Here is a 21,283-nt window from a genome sequence, read left to right on the forward strand (position 1 = left end):
GGATTGAATGAATAATATTTCTTGTTGCTTTTTGTCTAAATAGAACGAGCCAGCATACCAGCATGCAAACATCATATTCAATTATACATACATGTATATCAAAATACTGATGTCTGTCTGTCCATCCATATGTCTGCTCCTAATTGCAGTATATTTATTCCATTCAGACTAAATGTAGCAAAGAATTTCAATCTTGTTATCTTAAAGTGTAGAATGTACAGTTTCTTATCAATTTATGCGTGACTGTGTCAAACAGCGTGAGTTAACAGTATCCTGCTATGCGCTGTATGACAAGAGGCATAAGAGGGGTAAGCAAGTGGTACTACGTCAATGTAATCGCTTTATATTCGTGGACTGTAAAAAAATATTAACAAAAAATAATCAAGTCTGAACTGGTAATCAGATTACTTAGCGGTTGCCTAGATAATTTTAAACTGGGCATTTTAGTTACTGAGTGGTCATTTTCATTCCAACGTAAGGGGTTTCTATTTATAGCAACCATTTCTGCAAATCTGTACCACTCTTTAATATTGTTAGATATTGTAGTCACCACTACGGTGTGCCCAGTAACATGACTGGTATGTGTGACGGTGTAGTATGAGTACAGTAAAGGCATTGTTGAAAACTCGAGCTCGTCAAAGTTTCAGTTCTTTCATAGATAATGGTAGGGTGTAGACTTGTTGAAGTCTCTAGGCTTTTTTTCTTTCTTTATTCGTCACACAATTGTGTCCATTTGTGCAAAATAGCGACCTGAGTGAGTGATTGCGAACAGTCGGGTGAAGGCTAAGCCCATTGAGACTACTTGTAACGGGGAGGGGGGGGGTGACCACATTATCCTTCCCAGACTTTGAAATCAATAACAAATTCAAAACATTTGTTGATTATGAGACCTAAACAAACCTCCCAAGGGAATGGTGACAGCCTAGCCCGGGTGCTTTTCTTTCACCGAATACAGTCTCAAGATAACAAGAAAAGCGCAGTATTGTATTAGCGCCACATCCAGCTAGGGGATGGACTGCGACAGCCATGATTGACAGCTGGGATGGTGACACTTACCACGCACCGTGCACCGAATTAGATCTTTGGAGTAATGCTCCAAAGGAACGGTAGCTAACAATACCTGAATGACCTCATTTATTCTCGGCATGATGACATGTAACATGGATGGTGAACAGAGAATTTACAAAAGCGCTAAAATTTGGACACAAATATAAATTCGGCCATGCAGCGATACTAATTTGTACATAGTCATACAGACCACAATTATTTTTTGTGAATTATTTTTGTTTGGCTCAGCTTGACACCAAACTGTCCCAAGGGAGGCACAGTAGGCAATCTGGAGTACAAGTGAAGTGTTTTTGACTAAAAGGTACTAGTGTGAAATTGACAAAAACTTGTGGTCGTTAATGCTGCTGGTATTTTGGTGTAGCAAGCTGAGACATTTTACTGACCAATGTCACAATTTTGTACACGAAATCAGGCTTCCCTGGTTGCTGGCTTTGGGTATGGTTTCAATTCTTCGCAGCGTGCAACTCAACATGGGTAAAAAAGAACCTTCGTTGCCATAACAATAAATAAATGTAGGGTGTTTGTTATTGTCGATGCGTAGGACAGTGTTAAATTTAGGAATCCTAATGTTATAATATTATGAACCCTTTTTTTCTATAAAGCGCCCTCACACCGCAGACTATTTGGTATCACGATTTAGTATCGACATTTGAGCGAAATTTACATATAATAAAATCGACCTTATTCCAATAAAACAAATACTTTTTACATAGTAAAATCCTGTGAAGTAGTTTTCATTCGAATTCACGCAGTTTGAGTTCTCTAGTTACTGTGTTGATACTTTTCCATACAAGGTTAGTATTCTCATCGTTATGTAAATGAACTACTCGAAGGGACAAAAACCATTTATACAACTTATCCAAGTGTTGAGAATCATTCAAAAGCAGTTGACGAAGTAATTTTGACGACATTATGGCCAGAGGGACAAATTTTGAAATTCTTCAGATACCATGTACTGCGCCCTCATCGTTTTCACAAGACTTTTAGAACAACATCACAATTTGTAAAAAGGCAAATTGTGATGTTGTTTGTTTGTTTGTTTGTTTGTTTGTTTGTTCGTTCGTTCGTTCGTTTGTCGGTTTGTTTAATAAATCCAGGAAGGATCTGAGGGTACAATTTAACCACCCCCCAAAAAAACAAAAAAAAAAAAAAAAAAAAAAAAAAAAAAAAAAACACCACCATTCTGAAAGGGTTTGAAAGTGAACAAGATACGACATCTACTGTTAAGATGTTTATTTCAATTAAGTAAAGATCTTAGCAGTAGAAGTAGTGTCTTGTTTACTTACCTACCCATTTACATTCCTCAAGATGCGCCTGTACTAGGTGTCATTATTTTGTGGTTGGACTGAATCGTGCTTCATAATAAAAACCAATTCTGATAGCTGACAGTTGTTGAGATTATGTAAATTATGGTATTCATTTTATTGTGAAAAAAAGATATACATTAATTTTTGTATTACCTTCGTAATTTTTGTGAACGCGTAATTTTCTGTAAACTGTAAACTGTACTTCATGACGCCCCCCCCCCCCACTCACCTCCTCAGAACATTATGGAGTGTTATAAACACATGTTTACTGATCTCAATGTGGAATGTCATCCACTATATTTTTATTTATTTTTAGTAGGGGGGGGGGAGGTGTGGATTACCCCAACACAAACTGTTTAACAAGTAGAGGTTTCCGCAGGTTATTGAGAGCGCTTTGAGGAAACAGACGTGTGATGTTGCCATGGTGATCAGTCAACGTGTTTTCAATAATGGTAATTGTGAAACTAATATCACGATAATTATAATCAACTCTTCCGTCATGCTTGATACCAGGGGAGAGATAATTTCCAATATGCAATATGTTTTAATTAATTATTCATATTTTTTACACAGTAATAGGTTAAACATATCATTCAGTTGATAGAAGAACATCATTGGAGACGTAATATGTAAAAATATTGCATTTCCCTGTGTATCTACGGACAAACAGAGAAGATTTGCAATTTTGCTACAGGGAGTTAAATCTCTACAGCAATGATTGGGTTAATTGTTTTGATACTTCAATTGTTTGGACCACTGGTATTTGTGGTGCCTACTGAAGGTAAGACAACTACATATTGCATGTTTGACGACCCCCACACCCACCCTTACCTGCATGCAGATATATGAGTGCAGCGTCAGCTCACAACATCCATTATTAATAGCGTTAGTAACAGTAGCCAAAATCTCAAGGTTTTGTTTCAGATTTTTGAAGAACAATTTAAATGCTGTTTTTATTTTATTTCAAACAGCTACACTTGATATACTGTTAGTATAAATTACCTGTAAACGTTTTACTTTCCATACTTAAAAGTAAAGGTTTCATCTTTGCTCTGTGTAGAGTGTGCTGGGTATTCAGCAATTTGAAAGAAGTACGACCTTGACTGATCTAAAAATGTTTTACAGCATAGTAAAGGAAGTACGTGTCCTTATCATGATTGTAATTCTTGTTGATCACGAAAAACGGGCGACGTTGAAGGCTTGAAAGCAAAGCTACATTGTAAATATGTCTAGTTAATGTTTTGGCTCGAAACGCTTCGGGAATTGTTAAAGGTACCTCGGAGAAATTACACCAATGTGAGTTGACTTTTCAACAGTAAGCCGACGAACGGACGAAAAATCTGAAAAAATACCACAACACTAAACATGGACTGAAAATGTAAACGTTTGAAATACGACATCGACAGTGAAGGATTGACATTAACATGTGTGACACATGATCAAACTCATCACCGTCATGGAAAATGTTGACTTCAACTTTATAACGGAAAACAAAGATGATAAAAGAGACACTTGAACTAATTATAAAATAAACAAAACTAAAAGGATGAAGAAAGTAGAATTTCACAACGTACACTAATGTTAAAAGCCTGTGGTGGACACAGAAATATGATTCGTTGTGAACAGTTCACTTTTCTCCCCATGGCTATAGTATACTCTTTTAACCGTAAGTGGTGACATTACTGCACGGTTTCATTAATATGTGACATTGTTTGGATTTTCGTTTGAAAACATACTCATTTCATAAGTTAGGAATTATTTCTGGACGGTGTGTTGTGTATCATTGCTTTTACGTGCTGGAATGTTGATATAATTTTTTTCTTAGTTTCTAGAAGCTACTGTTGCAGTTCATTGAGTTAAAATACAATGTTGAATAAAGGTGTACTAGCTCACATATATACTGGTATGCAGTTAGGATTGTAGATTTTAATGTTATTAGAGTTCGCTTAATAAGAATTATTTTTATACAGTAGCTATATTATGTTGAATTAACATAAACATTGGTATGGCGTTGATATGCCTTGATATTCAATTCTAGCATTTACTGTTTGTTATCTGCCGTACTTGATATATTTGTATTCAAATATGAGTGTACTATCAGTCATATTATCCTGAGATGAGCTGTACATACATATGAAATGTTGTTTGGTGTCGGACTTTATTTTTTCTGAAATCATATGAATCATTGGTACGATATCGTATAGCGACCGTGTCTGTTAAAATAGCTTATTAACTATGATATAATTGAATCAAATTTATATCACTTTGTTTAGGGGTGAAAGTCAACTCCATGGTTCAGGATATTTAACGATGTACGGAACGACCACTGGGCAATGATTACAAACATTTGACTAACCTTACTAATTGAGTTTCTTGTGTCAGTATACGTCGAAGAAATTAAAATACATAATTCTATTTCACTTTTCATAAGTATCTGTTGCATATTATAATCAAATGTTCTACATTCCCTTGTTGTACACACGTGATACTTCTTAGCAACTATACGAAATTGTAATATTCAGACTTGCTACAGTCAACGTGTCAATCAGGACATGTGTACTGATCATGAATAGTGTGTCAATCTGTTGACAAAGACTTAAATGTACAGTCAAAATTTGAGGTAAACTTTCACATATGTGTTTGCAACAACAGTTCAGTACAGTTCAGTACTTTGTTTAACAACACAGGTGAATTTCCATTTGAAGACTGATAATTTGTTGTCTTTGCAATTATGTTTGTTTGTTTGTTTGTTTGTTTGTTTGTTTGTTAGTTTATGAAACGCGGCAAGGATCTGAGTGTACAATTTAACTTCCAGCCCCCAAAAAACTTTGAAAAACACCCCACAATTCTGAAAGGGTTTGAAAGTAAACAAGATACAACATCTACTGTTAATATCTTTATTTGAATTAAATAAAAGATCTTAGCAGTAGAAGTTGTGCCTTGTTCACTTACAAACGTATTTACATTCCTTAAGATGCGCCAGTACTAGTTGTCGCCATTTTGTAATTAGACTGAACCTCACTTCATTATAAAAACCGATTCTGATAGCCGACAGTTGTTGAGATTGTGTAAATTATGGTATTTATTGTAGTGTGAAAATGGAAATACATTTGTATTACCTTCGTAATTTTTGTTAACGTTTATTTTTCTGTAAACTGTACTTGTTGCCGTCCCCTCCGTCCACCTCCTCTGAAAATTATGTAGTGTTATAAACACATGTTGACTGATCTCAATGTGCAATATCATCCATTATATATTTTTTTTCTTCTTTTTTTTCTTGGGGGGGGGTGTGGTTCTCGATTACCCCAACACAAACTGTTTAACAAGTAGAGGTTTCCGCAGGTTACTGACAGTACTTTGAGGAAACAGACGTATGATGTTGTCATGGTGATCAGTCAACGTGTTTTCAATAATATTATTCTGAAACTAATCCCAATACAATTATAATCAACTCTGCCGTCATGCTCGATATCAGGTGAGAAATAATTACCCGTGGTGCAATATGTTTAATTAAATATTGACAGTTTTTAACAGAGTAATAGAGAAAACATAATTCAGTTTCTCGAAGAACATTATTGGAGACATATGTAAAATATTGCATTTCCCTGTATATCTACGGACAGACAGAGAAGATTCGCAATTTTGCAACAGAGAGTTAAATCTCTACAGCAATGATTGGGTTGATTGTTTTGATACTTCAATTGTTTGGACCACTGGTATTTGTGGTGCCTACTGAAGGTAAGACAAACTACATATTGCATATTTGACAATCCCTCGGCCTTATCTGTATGCATATATGAGTTCAGCGTCAGCTCACAGCATCCACTATTATTAAATCGTTAGTAATAGTACCAAAATATTTTTTTTAATGTTTTCCAGTTTTTAAAATAACAATTTAAATGCTGTTTTCATTTTATTTTAAACAGCTACACTTGATATATTGTTAAGTGTAAATTACCTGTAAACGTTTTACCTTTCCATACTTGAAAGTAAAGGTTTCATCTTTGCTCTGTGTAGAGTACGTGTGCTGGGTATTCAGCAATTTGAAAGAAGTACGACCTTGACTAATCTAAAAATGCTTTACACCATAGTAAAGGAAGTACATGTCCTCCATCATAGTTGTAATTCTTAATGATTACGAAAATGTGATGTTCATATTGACTGGAAATAGAGTGATTTTGACGGCTTGAAAGCCAAGCTAAATATGTCTAGTTAATGTTTTGGCTCGAAACGCTTCGGAAATGGTTAAATTTACGTCTGAGAAATTACACCAATATGTGAACGGACTTTTCAACAGTAAGTCGACGAACGGAAAAATGACGAAAATCTCAAAAAATACCACAACTCTAAACATGGACTGAAAATGTAAAAGTTTGAAATACGACATCGACGGTGAAGGACTGACATTAACATGAGTGATACATGATCGAACTCATCACCGTCATGGAAAATGCTGACATAAACTTTATAACGGAACAGAAAGATGAGAAAAGAGACACTTGAACTAAACAAAACGAAGGAGGAGGAAGCAGAATTTCACAATGTACACTGACGTTAGAAGCCTATGGTGGGCATATTCGTTGTGAACAGTTCAATTTTCTCCCCATGGCTATAGTATACTATTTCAACCCTGAGGGATGAGCTTACTCCACAGTTTAATTAATATGTGACATTGTTTGGTTTTTCGTTTGAAAACATACTCACTTCATAAGTTAAGAATTATTTCAGAAGGGAGTGTTATTTATCGCTGCCTGTACGTGCAGGAATGTTGATATAATATTTTGCTTAGTTTCTAGAAGCCATTGTTGCAGTTCACCGAGTTGATATACCATGTTGAATAAAGGTGTACTGGCTCACATACTGGTGTGCAGTTAGGAATTTAGATTTTAATGTTATTAGAATTCGCTTATTAAATAGGAATTGTGTTTATGCAGTAGCTAAGCATAAATGTGTTGAATTAACATAAATTTGGTATGGCTTTGATATGCCTTGATAATCATAAAAAAAATTTTTACCCAACAATGACAAGCGAGTCATTACTGGACATACTCCCAATAGCCAACGTATTTTACCCACTGAGGCGGTGCACTTTGGAGTGTTGTGAATAGGGCTGTGGTTTTACTGCACCAGTTATAAGTAAAGATTTACCTTTTCGATGAGAGAAACAGTAATACATGCATATTCATTGAAAAGTTTCACACAATAATTAAACATTGTATAGGTCAGTAATTTAAAAGGTATATTTTAAGTGTCGAAGTGGGCCCAGACGTCAATGTATTGTACCATAGTATGTGTACAGCTATACAAATACTTACACATAGGTGATTCAGTACTATTCCGGGTGCACGGTATTACATCAGCACTGTCCAGTGTGGACGGTGTACGAAATTACGAGGAAGTCATTTTATCTAACGAAAAAAGTTTTCTTAAAAGAACCATTCCAGCCAGCGCAAGACGTCTATCATTTCAGGAGACGTAATATCTTATAAAACCGTTGTGTTGGCAACATCAAACTTTACATTCGCTGTAAATGTATTTATGTCACAAAGAGAAGACATGTTAACCTGGACATTGACCATGCTTACGTGGCATGTAAATCAGTGAGTGTTTAGTGAATTATCATATTATATTACCAGGTTGTGTACGTCAAATATAAATCAATTAGCGAAAAATTAGCATATTAGATGGACATATTATGGCAAAATTGTATGTTAAATATGCTTAGTATACAAATGACATTGTAAACTGCACTGCAATATCTTGTATGTGATGGATCAACAATTTATATGCTTTAGTATGATGTGGAGTCCTGTATTGAGAAATTCTGAAATTCTGTTTCTGATTGCAAGCTCAACATCTGAACTGTGTGTAGAACAGAAAATTTCATCTGTGTGACTATTTATCGACATCATCTACGATCTCTGTGTTGTGTTATGCATCTATGACAGTATGAGGTCTGCGTTTTGACGCAAGACAAAGATAATTTTACATTAAATACTGCACGAGCATTTTCAACTTTATTTTTCTTTATTTTTTGCTATACAGTATTAACAACATTACTCAATGTTACGGTAATTGTTAAAACAAATAATATTATATTAAATTCACTTTATCCTGAGTCTAGTTTGCTTTGCTCGGTTGTTTAAGAAAGCAGAGACGTTGGCATACATGCATATTCAGATGATTGAGTGTAAATTGGGCTTCGTGCAGTCGACAGTGAAATTACTGAAAACATATTACTTCATGCCATCATGTTAACGCTAAGTGGTGACGAATCATAATGTGCATTAATTTTGTATACTTGTTTTAACATGGTTTAGAATTCTGTTTTTGGTAGCTTTTAGTTGATTAAGTTAGTTAACAGACTGTGACCAACGAATAACTCAATCTTAATTTTCTTTCCAATTATATAGAAGAGAGTATGACTCCATTGTCTAAAAATAGAAACTGTGTGATGTATAGATGTAAGACACAGTAAAATTCACATTTTTCCTCGAATTTGGAACTCTTTGCTATTTTCCTAAAGTTCATCAATCTATATTCTAGTACAAAGGTATAATTCTGCAATAACTGAAGTATTGGCTTGACTCGATCATCTCTGTTTACGAAAGAGAGTTGACAACGACTAACTTGCAATTAAAGTGTGTTTTAATGAATTGATAGACAATCGATCTTATTATATGAGCATATGTCTTGATATAGTGTTGACAGAAAACTACTTTGTTCACATTCTGTAGGCATAAAGTAGGGGACCTGCTCAGGCATAACGAATTCAATATGATAGCAGTTCTCCAATATGTTGAGACAAACAACTTCTGCCAGTACTATGATGTCATTTTATTACCTCCCGTAAGGGTACGGGAGGTATTAAAAGGGGAATGTCTGTCTGTCTGTGTGTCTGTGTGTCTGTCTGTCTGTCTGTGTGTCTGTGTCATCATTTTCTAAAAATCGGCTGGCTCAATTGTAATGAAATTTCGGATATATAATCTTTTGGGTAATAGCTAGACCTGATTAGGTGTTGAGCCAGATCTGTTAATGTTTAATTAGAGAAATTTGCATATTAATGAAATCAACTAATTACGCAATTTCAATATAATTTAGTATATTCGTTAAACATAACAACATACATTTGTCCTATAAAATTCGTTGATGTATCTTTGAGCGTTAATGAATAATTTGCATAATTAATTATTTTTGGTAATTAGGCTATATCTTAAGAATACATACTTCAAATTCAACATAATTTAGTACATACATTAACCATAAGAAACACATATGTCCTATCAAGGTTGTTGATGCACCATACAGTGTTAATGAATAATTTGCATAATTAATGATTTTCGGTAATTAGGCTATATCTTAAGAATACATACTTCAATTCCAATATAATTCAGTGCACACGTTAACCATAACAATCGCATATGTCCTGTAAAGTTTGTTGGTGTACATGTACCTTTCAGCGTTAATGAATAATTTGTATAATTAATGATTCTTGGTAATTAGTCTATATCTTACGACTGCATGCTTCAATTTCAATACAATTCAGTACGTACATTAACCATAACAAATTGTGTATGTCCTATTAAGTTAGTTGATGTACCTTACAGTGTTAATGAATAATTTGCATAATTAATGATTTTCGGTAATTAGGCTATATCTTAAGACTGTATTAAGCAGTATCATACACTCTTACATACATTAACCTAAGAAAGCACCCTTGTCCAAAAACAAAGCCTGTTACCATATTTTTTTAGTATAATGAGTTATTTGCATAATTAGTGATTCCCTTACGGGAGGCATTCAGTTTAAATCTGGTTAGAATAGATTTTCCACCGAAAAGAAAGTACGCTATATAAACTTGAGTTTCAATAAGACTTGCTGTTATTTAATTAAATGAAAAGAGGAGCTTTTGAATTTGAGACAAAGCAACAGTGTTGTGGACTTTTCTTAGTGTGAACTGAATCCGTTTCCCCTTATAGAATATCCAAGAGATCCCAATACTCGGTCGTACCTCTCAGCAAAGTGAATCATACTAATTATGTTAAGTTACTTACATTACACGCGGTTGCTAAGGGAAACTGCAGTGAAAACCTCATTCATTGCACAAAGTAGCTTCATCAAATGGATATGCATTACATCTCATTGGGTCAACAGAAATGCACACTTAAATATTCAAGATATAGTCTATTTGAGTTATTGTTCAGCGGCTCTGTTAACATGTAATACAACCACACAGAAACCAATAAGAAACTAGTATGTTTCATAGCAAGGGACGAGAACAATATTTCAAATTGGGATAAAAAACTAAATTCTTTTACTTGGGGTGGGGATTTTTTAAGCCATTTTTAGTTCTCATCCTACAAAATCAATTTTATTTTTAATGGATGTTTTCTACCCCTAAATACAAATATTTCTTTTTAAAATGTCAAATTGAGAAACGGAAGAATTTTGCTATGCAGTAAAATAAAGTAAAGTATCGATAAAAGAACTATATTTTATGCACTGCATACTGATTTGAGATTGATTGTGCGGTTTGAAGCATGAGTTAATTTTGGCCAATTTAGTAAGAAGGGGGTGAGGGGGTCTGAGGCCAAAGTATAATAGTTTAGTTGGGGTGGGGATTTTTAAAGCCATTTTTAGTTCTCATCCTACAAAATCGATTTTATTTTTAATGGATGTTTTCTACCCCTAAATACAAATATTTCTTTTTAAAATGTCAAATTGAGAAACGTAAGAATTTTGCTGTGCAGTAAAATAAAGTAAAGTATCGATAAAAGAACTATATTTTATGCACTGCATACTGATTTGAGATTGATTGTGCGGTTTGAAGCATGAGTTAATTTTGGCCAATTTAGTAAGAAGGGGGTGAGGGGGTCTGAGGCCAAAGTATAATAGTTTAGTTGGGGTGGGGATTTTTAAAGCCATTTATAGTTCTCATCCTACAAAATCGATTTTATTTTTAATGGATGTTTTCTACTCCTAAATACAAATATTTCTTTTTAAAATGTCAAATTGAGAAACGGAAGAATTTTGCTGTGCAGTAAAATAAAGTAAAGTATCGATAAAAGAACTATATTTTATGCACTGCATACTGATTTGAGATTGATTGTGCGGTTTGAAGCATAAGTTAATTTTGGCCAGTGTTATAAATAGGGTTGTGGTTTTATGACGATGTTAAAGCTGCACTAGTTATAAGTAAAGAATTACCTTTTCAATCATAGAAACAGCAATATATTCACTGAAAAGTTTCACATAACAATTAGACATTGTATAGGTCAGTAATTAGAGATATATTTCATAGTACCGTTAGTTTGACAGCGTATTCGTGTCGAAGTGGACCCAAAAGTCAAATTATTGTACCATAGTATGTGCATAGCTACACCACAAATACTTACACAAAGGTGATTCAGTACTATTCAGGGTGCACAGTTTGACTTCAGTACTGTCCAGTGTGCATGGTGTGTGATATTACGAGTATGTCATAATATCTAACAAAAAAGCTTTCTTTAAAAAATATTCCAGCTAGTGCAGCTGCAACTGAAAGATGTCTATCATTTCAGGAGATGTATAATTATCTTATAAAACCATTGGCAACATCAAAGTTTAAATTTCCTGGAAATGTATTTATGTCACAAACTAGAGACATGTAATACTATGTTCACCTGGATATTGACTATATGCCATTGTAGAAAAGGATTTTTTTCTTCCATCACAATCGAAAATGCAATGACTCCTCCCCAACCACAATTTTCAAAACAGCATGAACCCCCCCCCCACTGCCACTTTCAAAAACAGGGTGACCCCCCCCCCCCGAAGAAACTGACCGGTCCCTAACTCCCTAGCTTCATAGAAAAAAGTTGACTACGGCCGCCATGTTTGACAAGGTACTGGCTATGATCGCTGTCTATACATTTGAAACACAATCCTTGGAATGAAGGTGTGAGGCTCGTATATTTACATTTTGGCTTACGGTACTTCTGCTGCTTGTAGAGGTCGCTCTAACTTTGGCGAATTGCATGTATGAAATGTGTAAGGCATTGGCACTGAACGCATGTATGTCTGAGCGCGAGCATGGATGTAGTGAGATGGTCTGAGTGGGTATGTCTCCTGGAAGCGGACCCCACGTCAATATTGGACCCAAACCCTGTCTTAACACAACTCGACCCGAGCAACCATCGCCCTGTTATAAGCAACATGTTTCCAATTACACGTTTTGTTATTACTAGCATATATGGGGGCAACTATAGTCAGATCATGAAAGTAGAACTACTTCCATGGTTCTACTTCCATGGTCAGATCGTAGTATCGACACGGCAAAGTGTGACCTCGCACGCAATGCACTGGCGAGTCAGTGTTGTAATGTTGATCTGTAATCCATAGTGATGGTTACAAAAAACGTATCTAGGTATACCCCCACGAGTATCTGTTTATTTGCTGGTTTATTTTATTATTTTATTTGTCCCTATACTTGTCGTTCGTTTGCTTGTTCATTTGTAATTTATTTGATATGATAGTTGATTTATTTTTTTGTTTGTTTTGTTTTGTTTTGTTTTGTTTTGTTTTATTTATTTTATTTTATTTATTTTTTTTTATTACTTTTGTTTTGTTTTATTTTGTTTTGTTTTGTTTTGCTTTGTTTTGTTTTGTTTGTCACGCGGTTCCTGGGTCCTCTGTGCTACACTGAGAGAATAGCAATACCGGTACTCATCACTTTTCAATGTGATTGGTTGAAGGATCCTGTATGTGCTGTGTCGATATTATTGTTAGTTTGGAGTTGAATTGTGTCTATCTTTAAATCATAATGTCCAATAACCTCATACTGTCAAGATGCTATTAAACTATATTTCAAAATATTTCAACCCTATGTAGTTGCTTTTTACATGTTGGTGCTGTCTTGTAAAGCTTGGAAATTATTGTCTAAAAGGGCCTGAATAGTTTCCAAATTGACTTTTCAAAGTAAAATACCTTCTGGGCTTCTAGGAGGAGACTAGGACCCCTATAAGAGATGTACACATTCCCTTCTTAAGCTTTCCCCTACCTTTCACTGTCAAGATGCTATTAAACTCCTTTTGGAATATATTTACCCTGTGTAGTCAATAATTATAATTATGATTATAGTGCTAGCCCGGGATCTTATAAAGTAGATGCAAGACAGCCAAGCAGTCCACACTGAGTCACGATCAAAAATAGCTGTCATGTGAATATTATATATATATATATGGTGGGGGGGGGGGTAGGGGTGATCATGCTCTAGAATTAAGTGATGGGGGGTAGCCTGTTTTTGGTTTTACAGATGGGGGGGGGGGGTCAGTGAATTTTTGTCGGCCCGATTTAAGAGCTCGCATAATCTACAGATTGAAATTGGAAGACATAAAAGACCACAAATAGATATAAAAACAGATTATGCAACATCTGTAATATGATAGAAGATGAAATACACTTCATCACAATGTGCAACTTTTCATTGGAATGTAATACAATGTATTCTTATACTTGTTATTTTTATCCCACTTAGGGACAAACATAGGACTGGTAAACTTAGCTATAAAGGAAGTAACAACAGAGAGTGGTACTGTTATTGAGGGTATACTCCCTGATGTGTTAGGGGATGGTGATAATAGTACATGTTATCACCTGGAAACTGACAGTACTGGTACTCTCCCTTTGTTGAAAGTAGATCTGGGGGATGAAAAAAGATCAGTTCATCATATCAGTTGTGTTGTCATCAAAAACAGATGGGACTTCACTGGACAAGGTAAGTATGAAACTATACTATCTTGTCTATATTTATTAGAATCATGTACATGTCTAAAGTATTCAGAAAATTTTCTTCTACTTCGGATATGTAAGGGTGTTAAATTTTGACAAGTGTGAAGTACTAGATCAAGCACAGAGCCTCAATAGGCCCTGTGTATAAATTACAATGCAAGAAAATATGTTACATCTTACAGATCCTTACGGACTGATTCGACCATAACATTCTGCGCCATGTCAAAAGAGATGAAGTACTATAGATGTACGGTAACACTTTTCTCGTACATGGCCTAGATCCGATACTTTGGACCCATACTTTCCACATTTAGCACCCCTTACAGGGAAAATGGAGTTTCAGTCATGGGACGTGATTCTTTTCATAAACATAGAATACATTTAAACTCCACACTAACAATAATAGACACCACACGACTTCATCCTTTCCAAATCACATCGAAAAATAATAAGAATTAATTGCTACATTTTTGTATTCTTGTACAGTGCAGTATCAACAGGCTTCTGCAAAAATGATTCCAAATGGACTTTATAATTTTAATGGCTTCAATTGTTTACTTTCCTACAGATAATCTGCATGATCACTTGAGTGCATCTACATCTCAATCAACTATGCACAGCACCTATAATTATTTATTTTGCATTTGAAGTTGTCTGAGCATGTGTGATAAATGGTACGTTGCACTAGAGAAACACCACAACAACTTAATTTTCCCTGCAAATACATGTACCTGAAGGCTCTGCTTCCAGCAATTTATGGCCACTGTCCGTAATCAATGTAAAGCAAACACAGTTTTGTTTATTGATATATAAACACAAGAATTTGCAGATGCTTTGCCCATGGTAACCTTGACCTTCAGCCTCAGTGGATTTCAACTAAATCCACCAACCCAAAGCTCTTGGCTAGGGTATGCATAGGGAAACATAAAGAAAAATTTAAAATTAGGAAGATTTACATGGGGAATACGGAAAACGTTGATCAAGAATATTTAATTTTCCATTTAAAAATTGCCTTCAAAGAGTGTGTTGACTTGAAAGAATCATGTGGTAAATCATCAAAAGAATGGTGACTATATAGGCCCAAAAAGTATAATTGTTCATCGCCTCTTTAAAAGAATATTGACGCCCATAGCAACAGCCAAATGATAGCATATATCGTCAAGATAGCAACATGGTTGGATAGGCAACTGGATAGTTATTCAGCAAATGAACACCTATTGTTAGCACGGACTACCATATGGATAAACATTTTTAAAAACTGTACAGTTGTGCTACAACCACATGGTGCTCAGGCTCATTTAGTTCTGTTAACAAATATAAACAAAACAAAATAAACATACAAGTAAACAAACAAACAAAAACAAACAAATAAATAAACAAGTAAACAAACAAACAAACAAACAAAATAAACTGACAAATGAGTAGATACATTCATGAGTAAATGACAACAAACCAACGAACAACCAAACACTGTTCATTTAGCTGTCAATTTCGCCGGTAAAAATGTGAGTTCTAAGCATATTTGTTCTAGCGAGGTGGATTTTTGACTGATCTAAAGTCAATTTATGGCATATTTTTCAGGATATGAAAATTATAATCGTACTCATAGTACTTGATCAGTCTCAACCCTTGTCGGTTATTTCCATATGTGACCATTTCGGGGGGGGGGGGGGGGGCAGTGTTTGGGTGTTCATTGGTTTGTTGTCGTTTACTCATGTATGTATCTACTCATTTGTCGGTTTATTTTGTTTGTTTGTTTACTTGTTTATTTATTTGTTTGTTTTTGTTTGTTTGTTTGTTTGTTTACTTGTATGTTTATTTTGTTTTGTTTATATTTGTAAACAGAACTAAATGAGCCTGAGCACCCTGTTCTACATCGCCATTGGTTGTATTTTTTCTTTCTAACACGATGATTCCTAGTCTCCTTGTGGAAAATCTGGGGGTTTTTTATAGCAAAACCAAATGAGCAGTTTCCCCATGTTGATGTTTATGTAGGAATGTATCACATTCAGAAACACCAGTAATAGCTACCCGATAACATTTATACTACCAAGTAGACAAAAAGAAAATCTTCCACATAACACTTCATTTTTTTATTTACAGTCACGTGTTCTAATAGTTCCCAATTTTTTTATTGTCGTTCAACACACATATAGCAATGTTATGTTCTTTCATCGATGTGAATAAACTTCATACAAAACTTCATATATATATATATCAAAATAACTGATTCTTTATCTTTGGACAGATTGTGGGCTTGAGGTGCCGCAATTCAAGATAAAGAGTGGCCATGATACTGGGCCTGCTTGGTATGATACCATTGGTACCACACCAGAGCAATGCTGTAGTAATTGTAGAAACAACCCAGATTGTAAATCATGGATAGTTGACGGTTTTCCTGCTTGTTGGCAATCCTCCACAACATTAATGGCCTATGATGAAGTCACTAATCCAACACATTTCCCTTACGGTAAGTACACATCTAGTCATTACCATAATATATACTGATAAGATAAAGATTAAATACAGTGAATTTCAACTTTGATATGTAATTATCCAATCATTTACATCATTAGATACAGAATAGTAGAGTTTTCAATAACTTTTAGTTTTCATTTTTTATGTCTGTCACTTGTTGACATGGATACTATAAATCTTCAATCTAACACTAGTATTCACAAAACAAAGTGTGCATAAGGCGGCCATTTTTATGTCTGTCACTTTTGGACATGGATACTATAAATCTTCAATCTAACACTAGTACTTGCAAAAAAAAGTGCGCATAAGGCGGCCATTTTTTATCTCTGATGTGTCTCATGCCCTGACTGACCCTATATTACTTTGATTTGATAAAATGATTGTAAACAAAATATTAACCAGAAATTTTTTTTTAGTAAAATCAATTAAAATCAATTATTTATTAATTATTGAATTGTTAACCAGAAAAAAATGTGATGTCATTGAAGTAAGATGGCAATATAACAAGTTCATATATAGGCGACAGTTATCATCTATCTTTGTAATTTTAGCCCAGTAACAAAACAAATGGACATTGTTTTGACTTGACTAATCTTGTCATTTCTTGGGTATCCACACTATTATAAGTATGAGTATAAATTGAAAGTATCACAAACAAGTTCACATATAGTTACTTTGTCTTTTTTCTTTTCCCTCACTTTAACCGACCAAACAACTGATCACATTAGGGTGTTATGTATAATGAGAAATACAATGAAAAGGGTTGCCTTGGCAATGTTGACCAGTCTGAAACCATTGTCAGATATTTACCATATCTGTACATAATACATGTCTAGTAGTTTACAATTGTCTGTTAAACAATTCAAGTTATTCACTCTAGTACACTATGATCAGGGGTCGAAATAATGAAAAAATTTCGCTTGTCCACTGGGCAAGTAGAAAACAGTACTTGCCCAAATCAAAAAGTGCTTGCCCATTCCAAATAGTGGGGTATGTTTGTGTGGCTTACAAATGCACTGTTGTGATTGATTGGGCTTTCTTTTGTTTATTATCAAAAAATGTCACTTTGAAAGTTTCTGTGGGTACTGAAAAGTTCTCTCCACAATAAACAGGTGTCCTAAATAATATTAATTTCCATGGCCTAATTAATATTCTTACTATAGCATAGCATACAATTTTTTGTTCACTTGTAAAAAGTAGTTGTTAAAATAATGTTTTCAACACTTTCATAAGCTATCAATATAAAAATTAACATTTATTTCAACACTGATGTAAAATCTTTCGAAGTATTTCCTTTTCCACATGTCAATATATTTTCTTTCCTTCCTCATCCACACCAACTATTTTTCTCCCAGTATGATTTGTTTATATTTTCCTAGTAGTATTTTCAAATAAAATGACTGTTGTAAAATTTGCAGTTGATTCAAACACCCAAAACCTGAAAAATCATGCTGTAATTTACTGTTGATGAACAATATTCAATGAGTCACTGGTCATTCCAGGTATGTTTTCTTGATAGAGTAAACAAAGTACATTGAGGACAGCTGGTCCAGATTGTTTTGAAAAGTGATCAGTCAAGAAAGACATCTTCTCAATATTGCTACAATGTTATAATTTTCCAGACTTGTTGGCACCATGGTTATACAATGTATCCAAAATCCTATCCAACATATATGTGCAGTGTCTGATAAGTACAGCATGAACACAGGCAAAAATATCCCTGATCAATAATCATAAGAAATTCTCCTTGCCCCTTGGGACAAGTACTTTTCAAAACAACTTGCCCAAGCCTTGAAATCACTTGCCCAGGGCAAGTAAAAAGCCATTATTTCGACCCCTGATGATGAAGATACTCTGGGATAAGGGGGTCTTCAGAAAGGAGGGGGGAATCAAGTGCGGTCTGTGGCATAACATATGACTCTCCCCTAACCTGTTAAGCTAAAAAATGACCCACCCTCAATTATCTTTCTCTAAAATATGACCCTCCCCAGTAAATGTTCAAATATTTCAATGCAAATAAAAACACTTTTAATATGCCACTTTTAATGGCATATTTGTTACTGCTCAAGATTAGTCGTCAGGAGGTCGTCCCTCTAGAGACTTTTTTTTGTATGTAGTAAGATCCCACCACATTTTTAAAGGCATTTGTTGTTTCCCACTATTACCACCACAGTGAGTTTGTGTTTGTATAAATCAATGCCTGTGTTTGCATCTAATTGCCTGAGCTGAAGGCCAGAACTCCCAAAGAATAAATGAGTGCACAACTGACAACCTCATGACTGAGGTCAACATCTCCAGTCCACCACATTATCCCCAATATCTTTATTTGATGTGAGACCCTCTCTTCTCCTCACACCACAACATAACAGTAAATTCATTGCATTTCACTGATATGTTATGATATTACTTTACAATGTGGCAGTGGCAAGATGTGGTAGCGTGAGGATTTGGAACTGGTGGCAGCGGTGGGATCATGCCAAAATCACAATATAATCCAAACTTAGATAAACAAAATGAGTTAAAGTAAAATATGACCCTACCCTGACTTTTAATTTCTAAAATTAGAATATGGTCGTCCCCGAGGAACAATTAGTAAAGAGTGACCCACTCTCTAATTCTCCCAGACCCCCCCCCCCCCGAAGAATTACTGAGGGCTCTCTAACAGAACTTGATATGATAAAAATTTAAATAACACCCCCTCCCCCACCCCCACCACACACACACACACACACACAATGTGTGCTTATTGTTGATATTTAGTAGAAATGAGTTCAAATGTAAGAACCATTAAAATACCAAGTGTAAAATACCACATGATGATTACCATGTATAGCAAAGTGTACATGCTGTTACGTTGGCTTTTGTTGAGATGCGTTTTAATCAAACAGTTTTCCAGTTTAAGGTAACCACATCAAAATTTGTCTAATTTCTCTTTCCAGATGATGGTGGTTGGACTTCAATATTCATGTACGGTGCAATTATACGTGCTGGGTACTCATCAGACATCAGTTCTAATCCAGTCTGTGGGGATGAAGTTGCTTTAGACAACACTACTAATAGTGACCTTGCATTCCCATGCAATGATAGATTTGGACGATATGTCAGTATTGAACAGAGTGGTACATACAGTCAGCTGAGAGCCTGTGAAGTCGAAGTGTATGCAGGTAAATGCTGCTGGTTTATGTCTCTTTAAAATATCATCTTCATTTCTTCATTTTAAAACAGCACACCCACCTTACACTGTAAACATCAAGCTAAATCCTCAATCTCTTCAAAAAAAATCGGTCCTGCTTTTAACGATATGTTTTTGTAAAAATGTTCATATACATATCAACTAGAAAGAATCATTGACAAGAGAAGGTGCTTTCAAAAGCGACATGGTCTGGATTTTCTATGAATTTTGTCGTCATTTTTGCTTCATGATAAAACATTTATTTATGCGTTACTATTTACAGAGACATGCCTAAGTATCATCAGTAATCAACGACAGAAAACTTACAATATAGGCTGGTATAATTACACTATATTTATATTTACATATATGAAATAGTTTGTCATACGTCTTTTCATTTGATGTATTACGTGACCCCCAAATCAAATGGTACAAGGACCTAGACACAAACGTTGATTTGAATCACACGTTTATCACCTTGCCAACCAAAGTTCTAGGTGCACTGTTCACTTCCTTTTCACAAATCTTTGAATAATTTTATTTTGTTACAATAGAAAGTGAGTTTTTGATATGCAGTTAACTGCTGTAGACTTACAAAGTTGTTATGTATCATAGCGGGTCATTTGTTCAGTACTGAGGTCAGCCCAAACTTCGTTGTTTCGAAAGAACTCACACCAGACAATGTATATTCAGTGAGATATTGTCTAATTAGATTTAATTATGATGACTTGCATAACGAGATCAGTCAATGCATCTTGACCATGGTCTTGATCGAGAAAGGGATTGGCTGATGTGTGAGGGCGTGGTCTTGTTGCTAGGCACAATTAAATCATATTTCAAAAATTTTGTTATCTTTGCAAAATACACTAGCGTTTGGCTGTTGCTAAGAGTGGGGTCTTGGTTGATATGAATAGTTGTGTTAATGTCATGAACTAAATCTCCATATAACCACCTCAAGAAACACCTTTGACAAATTTTTGACTGAAAGAAATTCCTTCTTTTTAGACATATCAGTAATGTGATCTTATCTTGCCTTAAACACAAAAAATCACTCTTTTAGACTAATTTTGGCTTATGGTTGTTTTTCCTGAACAGATTTCTTAATTAGACACTAAAAATAACAAAGTAATCAACCCAGTGATATTGTACTTGGACAGTCTAATAATAGTTTTGCAATGAACAGCGCCCTCATTATATTGGTGGGAGAAAATGGTAGAGTCAATGCATATGCAGACATAGCCGAGATTCAGCTGGCACAGCACATGTTTCAAGTAGAAGCGAATTACATCCTGACGAGGCTTGTTTTTCATTTTTTTATTTTTTTTATTTATTTATTTATTTATTTATTTTTTTATTTATTTATTTATTTTTTTTTTTTATTTTTTTTTTTTTATTTTTTTTTTATTTTTTTTTGGGGGGGGCGTTTATTGATGGATTTTTGTCGTTTGAGGCAGTTTTAGCTCGTTTGGGAAAAGTTTAGCGTATTTGG

The sequence above is a fragment of the Glandiceps talaboti genome, chromosome 20 (assembly GCF_964340395.1).
Source record: "Glandiceps talaboti chromosome 20, keGlaTala1.1, whole genome shotgun sequence".
Lineage (NCBI taxonomy): Eukaryota > Metazoa > Hemichordata > Enteropneusta > Spengelidae > Glandiceps > Glandiceps talaboti.